At 39.7% G+C, this 6,301-nt stretch overlaps 1 protein-coding gene across 2 annotated transcripts in view; it reads left to right on the forward strand.

Moving 5' to 3' along the window:
• ATXN1 (ataxin 1) overlaps window positions 1-6,301 on the forward strand; it is a 274,252-nt gene that overhangs the window by 44,710 nt on the left and 223,241 nt on the right. The window contains exon 2 of one of the 2 annotated variants that reach the window (XM_027898442.1): window positions 193-197. The exons of the other annotated variant lie outside the window; for it this stretch is intronic. The gene's annotated coding sequence lies outside the window, so the exon portion shown is untranslated. The remainder of the gene's footprint in view (window positions 1-192; window positions 198-6,301) is intronic. 2 annotated transcript variants of the gene reach the window in all.

The following is a 6,301-nucleotide window of genomic DNA, read 5'->3' on the forward strand; positions in this document are numbered from 1 at the left end:
AGATAAGCGAGACCAACGCAGGGACCCACTGTTCCCAGACCTCGCCGGAAGAGAAGAGAGCGAGGTCTCTAATCTCTGACTTATTTATACTCTGGTTTACGTAAAAATTGTGTGGAATACTGGGTACTTGGCTCCTTCCTTGGTTACAAACTGGTCACCAAGGAAGGCCTAGACTAAAACCATCACATTTAGCTTTAGTGAATAATTTGTCTTCCTCAACCTGATTTACTAATATCTTAGTTGACAAGGCTCCCCACTCTGCGTATTCATTTTGTAGTTAGAGAGGGATTGTTTGTAATTTACAGTTTAAGTCTGAGTGCTGTTATTTTGCACTGTGAAAGAGCATCTGTTACAGTAGATAGCTCTTCATATGTTAGTGCCACAAAAACTAAACCACGCCAGCCACGTTAGCAGCCAGTTTATGAGGCCCCGGTAACGTTCAGCTGTGTAAGGGTGAATTTCTGTGGAAAGGGCAGAAAGTAGAATTGCACAAGTGAACTCTGTGCGGTCACCTACAGCGGGGTGAACTTGTGTAGAACTCATTAACACCAGCTGTTGGATCCAGGTTCAACACTCTGACTTTCTGGGTAGGGTAAAATCCAGGCTAAAATCTGTAAGTATTTGATTGTTATCTGATTATCACTACAGGCTTCCCATGGTTTTAAGTACAAGTTTTCCAGAAGATAGCCTACATACTTTCTGATTCTACAGGGCAATTTATAAGTAGACTGTCAGTGGAAGATCTGATTTAGCTGTAACCATACCCAGGCAAATTCTAGCATACCTTCCACGGGGTACAGAGAGGACCAGACAGTTTCATAGCACATTAGAATCAATGTTGTTTGCCTTTTGACAAAACTCCAAACCTCTTCAGTGAACCCTAGCAAGAGACCTGTCATATTTCAGGCTGGTTATGGAGCTTTACTTCCTTTATATTTGATTATAAGTCTTTATTTCTGTCTGCTTGTTAGCCTGCAGAGAACAGTAAAAGCAGTAGTTTATGAGTCTTCTTTTCACTGTACCTCGGTGAAGGCAAGCAAGGGTTCTCGACAATGGAGCTGGCACCAGGCATTTCTCATCCCATTTGCCCAGATGGTATTGTACAAGGTTTTAGCACTACTGATAAGATCATAAACCTTGTTCAGTCATGCTACAGCTTTGAACTCATAGATCATACCATCACCACCAGTATTATGCCTCTTTCTAAAGAAACATTAGTTGCATCGTCGTAGATCAAATCAAATCATAAACTGATTATAAGTGCATAACTGTGTTCACTATAGGCTTCCTGTGCACCTGAAGTTGTAGCCTAGCCAGCCTTAGGGAGCCCTTTTTTTTTTTTTTTGAGTAAAGCTGATCATTTAAAGCCCAGAATACTAGTAGCCCATGTTGATCTCAGCTGTGGTTGTGGATCCTCATAATTTTAAGAAATCAGGCCTTACATTACCTGTTAGAGACCACACAGCTAGTCAGTGATGCGTGTTGTACTTTTTCCAGCTACTCAAAAGTATGAGGTTTAAAAGAACATGAAAAAGTGTCTTCAAATGTAATAAAGTTTAAATAACAAAAAGTTTTGCGCATTGCTGGTTCCATCAAGCATTTATTGTTCCATTCTACCTTGCCTGTCCTTTGATGTATTTTTAAGTCATTGCAAACTTTGTTAAAATCCAAATTCCACGATCTTCCCTCCCCCCCCACCAAAAGTGTCCTTTTGCCTTGGACTCACATTTTGAGAAGCCTATTTCTTTTGTGTTACTAAAATGCCAAGATTTTAATGGAATGCTTTATTAGGTTTCCAAGTGCTTCTGGCCAATAACAAGCAAAGTTCAGCTCAGTAGTTTTAATCTCAGAAACATCAAATCTGTTTTCCCCACATGTGAGAAGAGCCATGCAGCTTTTAAGAAGATTAAAGCTATAAATTCTAACATTACAGGGGCCAATGCTTTCACGGTCCATATCAGTATGGGTTATTTTATGCAAGTTTTAACTCGTGTGTATTTCCAGTACTATTGATAGCCTTGAGTTTTGACTGGGCTTCCCCCATCCCTCCCCATCCATCTGTGTACTAAGGTATGCTGTTTGTAGAAGGTGAATATATTACTTTTTCTTTTATTCTGTCTCTCTGCTTTATTCTACTGTAAAGAGGCAAATTACATCATTTTCATTATCAGTGCAGCTCAGAAAACCATCTGTTACTCAAAGACATGAGGATCAGCAGTCAGCCACCCTCAAAATAAGCAGCTGTAAATCTAGAATGCCTATACTGTCTAAATGCAGAGAGGCTTTTACATTAATCTCCTGGACTTGCTGAGTAGCTGGTACAGTGCCCAAACACAAGTAAACTCAATTAGTAAAAATAGACATGATGTGGCAGTTCAATATATGGCATTTAAGCATGTGTGCTACAAACCAGAAGGGCTCAGTTCAAGTCCCAGATACTCTGTTCTGTTTTGCACATATGATTCAGTTCTTTTGCTGTTTGCCAAATACCTTGTTAAAAGCAATAGTAGTATTTTCACAAAGATGCGGTACTGCTGGCATTTACACAGGTGTAAATCTGGAGGAACTCAGCTGACTTGTTAGGACTCCAGATGCTCAGCATCTCTGAAAAATTACATTTTACAACTGTCACTTGAAAGCTAGTATGCAATCCAGCTTTAATGTTGATGTGCTTTATATGTGCAGAATTACATAGAACATACTGTTATAGGCAGATAAGAAACATTTACAAGAAACATACTTTCTGGAGCTTTGCTCTGCATAACAGGGCAGGTCTGGGTACGTTAATTTGCAGCTTAAGACTTACAGGGAAATGTCCTTCCTTAGCTCCTTTAGCAGTATGGCAAACTACAGCTCTTTTTTTCATGGCAAGCTGATCAAAGTCAATTTATTCAAGTGCAAGTTCTCTAAGATTCTTGTGCTCTGCTGTGTAACAGAAGGGCTTAGGTCTGGGTGTGGTGTTCTTGACCTTCTAGTCTTTTGTCTTTTCAGCCTGTTTTGCTTCCTCTGTCTGCCCAGTTTTAGCCAGGAGAACGATCTAAAGAGACCCTGTTTGTTTTCCGTGCACCTTATGATAGGCTGCCATTGTGTAACGACGTACAGTATGCAGGATAAAACACCCTGCTTATTATAGCGTAGTTAAAAGGCCTGTCACTATTTCCATTTCAGATTCCTATTTTTAGGAGTTTACTACTGAGCTGTAACAAATTGCAGGCAGGAAACTTGGCAGTCACATTCCCAGCCTAAGAGCGAATTCTTTTACCAACTTTAAATAAATAAATTAATTAATATTAATGGCATGTGCTTCCAGCATGCAAAATAAAGGAGGTTTTGTTATTGTTTTGTTTGTTTTATCCTTGAAACAAAAGATGAAGCTTAAGGAGAGTATTTACATACCAAGCGTCCCTACACAAGAGCTATAGAACACACGAGCAGTGTTTCTAAGTGATGGAGATGATTATGTGGTGGACATTCCTAACTCTCCTAAAAGGAATATCAATAAAGAAGGGCTATTAATCAATGCATACAAGGTATTAATTCCCCAAAGCTGGAAAGAGCAGAAGAGAGTTGTGTATCATAAATACTGACAATGCTGACAAACCACAGCTTGATAACCACGGTGGGTGAGAGCGAAATTCTTCAGTGTTAGCTTAAAAGGAACAAACATCAAAGAAAAGAAAGTAGTAACACCACAGAGTTACAGAGTTTGAAGTAAAACAACTAACAGGTGATACATTTTAATGGTAAATGTATTTTCAGTATATTTTACCATTCCCAATTTTAATTATACAGCCAGCCATTCAGAGTTTGGAATCTTGAAATAATTTAAAAAAACCAATTTTCGGTCTGTTGTCCAGGTAGCAGGGATTTCAAGCTGGCAAATGCTTCATGCTCATCTTTCTGTTCATTGAAGCTCTGAGTACTATAGGAAATTTAGGAACTGATGACCTAATGACCTGCATGAATTCAATGTGCTGTCAAGGGAAAGTGCTACTACAAGAGTAGCAGGTTCAAAGGAAGCAATATATTGGAACTTAAGTCACACAATTAACATTTTGGCTAGTAAGAAGCATTATAAATGCTAACATGTAAAAGATAGGCAAATTCTTACAAAGCAAAATAAATGGGGAATAGCGGGTTCTTCAGGAATGAAAAGGGCTTGGTGGCCGGTGGAATTTTTTTCTTTCATTTTGTTTTTGGGAAATTATAATTTTTGCAGGCTAAAATAAGAAAACAATGTTATTTCACCTTTGGTGAAATCTACCTTTTTGCCCCACTGATGGTTTGCTATTTCTGAAAAATCAGCTGGCCTCAGAAATGCAGTCTTTTCTCAGAGGGTAACTGTTCTGAGAGATATGACAAATAATGGAGTGTTTCACTGCCTCACTTACTGCAGACAACATAACCTGAGTGCCTACATTGTAAACTGCCTAGGGAGGAAATTTGGCCTCATAGAACTGACCTGAGCATCTAGTTCGAACAGGAAAGGGGTGCTGATCCTCATTTAGGGATCTGAGGGATTATTAGAATATTAAGAAAAGATTTTAGGAAATTACCAAAGGAAAAGCTTCCATGAGAAGTCTTTCATTTCCAGCTACACGCAGATTTTGTGATCTCACTGGAGAGACCTTAAATGTGTGCAAGGCTGAGATAAATGTGTCTTCATTCAGATAAATGTTTTTGGAGGCCAGACAATGACTCCTGAACAAGTTGAGCCTTTTAGGGACTGTTGTAGAGCCTGCAAGTTTGTCTTCTGCAGTTTTCAGGAGAATTGCTTACAAGGGACTTGAAGAAACCGCTCAACTTGGCAGTGACTCCTGCTGAGCTAAAAGCTTCTGGGAATGTTCCTGGGAACCTCTGATACTCCAAAGAGACTCTAGCAGGAGACAACACGGGCACTGGGATGCTTGCCCAGATGATAAAGTATGCAGGAATTTCAGTACAGCTGATAAACTCTTCTCAGGACCCTATGAAGTATATACATGGTGTAACAATGCCTATAATCTCTCAGAAATATATTTATGTTTATTTTATATATATATATATATATATATATATATATACACCGGGGCAGCAACCATTGGTATACAGTACTTGTGAGGTCTGTCCCCTCTGCCCCCTCCTCCCACACAGGGTACCTGATTTGACCCTGAGAATTATTCGAGGAATTGCCTGCCCTTTCCCACCCTCCCTGCTCCCCCCGGCTAAACATTTTTAACCAGCAGAGGGAAACAGAGGGGCTCAAGAATTAGAGCACTTATATATGTGTGATACGTAACAAAGACTCAGCAAAGAATATATCCTATCGTATAAACATTTAAGTAAGCCAGCTGAAGCTGTAATGCAACAAGGGAGACAAAGTCTCTTAAATATGACTTCTGTTTGCAAGATTTTGGGGTGTATTTTAAAAAAAAAAAAAAGTACACTTTGAACTGTTTTTGGCAGTGAATCGCGTTGGAGGTGCAGGAGGTGGTGATGCCTCTGTGTGCAACTATCATGTTTATTTCTGGGCACAGTGTCACTGCTGGGGACAGACTGTCAAAAGGACCAGTATTCAGGGAATGGCAGCAGAAGCAATTGTAGCGGGGGCAGAGGTGATCTTCGCTGAGATTCTCTCTCTGGGCTAACCTACTTTGCATTTACCAGCAGGCGAAGGGTGTTTATCTGTGCAGTTATTGCAAAGTAGCTGGTGTCCTGTAAATCCACACCCTTGAATGCCTCACTGTTACATGTTCACAAGGCCGTACCCTCAAGCACAAAGCTAACTTTAAATGTATGATTCAGAATCATTAAGACAATGGGACAACTTGTACACCTTAAATCGGACACCAAGTTTACACACCTAGCTGAAGATGGGCCAAGTAAGGGAGAGAAATGACTTAATATATAGCCTAAGAAATGAGATGTATCATGGAAAATGGAAAGACGGATTAAAGGGCAGGAATAAACATGTGGCAATCCCAGCTTTGTAGTATGTCATATTTTTCAGACCTGTTAGGCATACAAGTGTGTGAAATACTTTCCTGAAATTGGTGGGAGATGGCCCACCATATCTAATTTTTAACACCACAGTGGAGTGGTTGACAGAGGTAGTTCATGAAATATGAAGGGGTTTAGTTTGTGTTGCTAAACAAGTATGAAAAAAATGTAGATAGAACCATGGGCTTATTTTTGTTTACATTAATACTATTCTGTCTTGTCCTTGATATGTGGAGTTGTTGCTTTTCTGAGTCCTTGGCTAAGCCTTGGGGAAAGAGAGCATTCTGTATTGCTTTCATGGTAATAATACTTGTACTTCACT

Source organism: Empidonax traillii, unplaced genomic scaffold (assembly GCF_003031625.1).
Source record: "Empidonax traillii isolate 1590-97213 ecotype Southwest subspecies unplaced genomic scaffold, ASM303162v1 scaffold597:size822913, whole genome shotgun sequence".
NCBI lineage: Eukaryota > Metazoa > Chordata > Aves > Passeriformes > Tyrannidae > Empidonax > Empidonax traillii.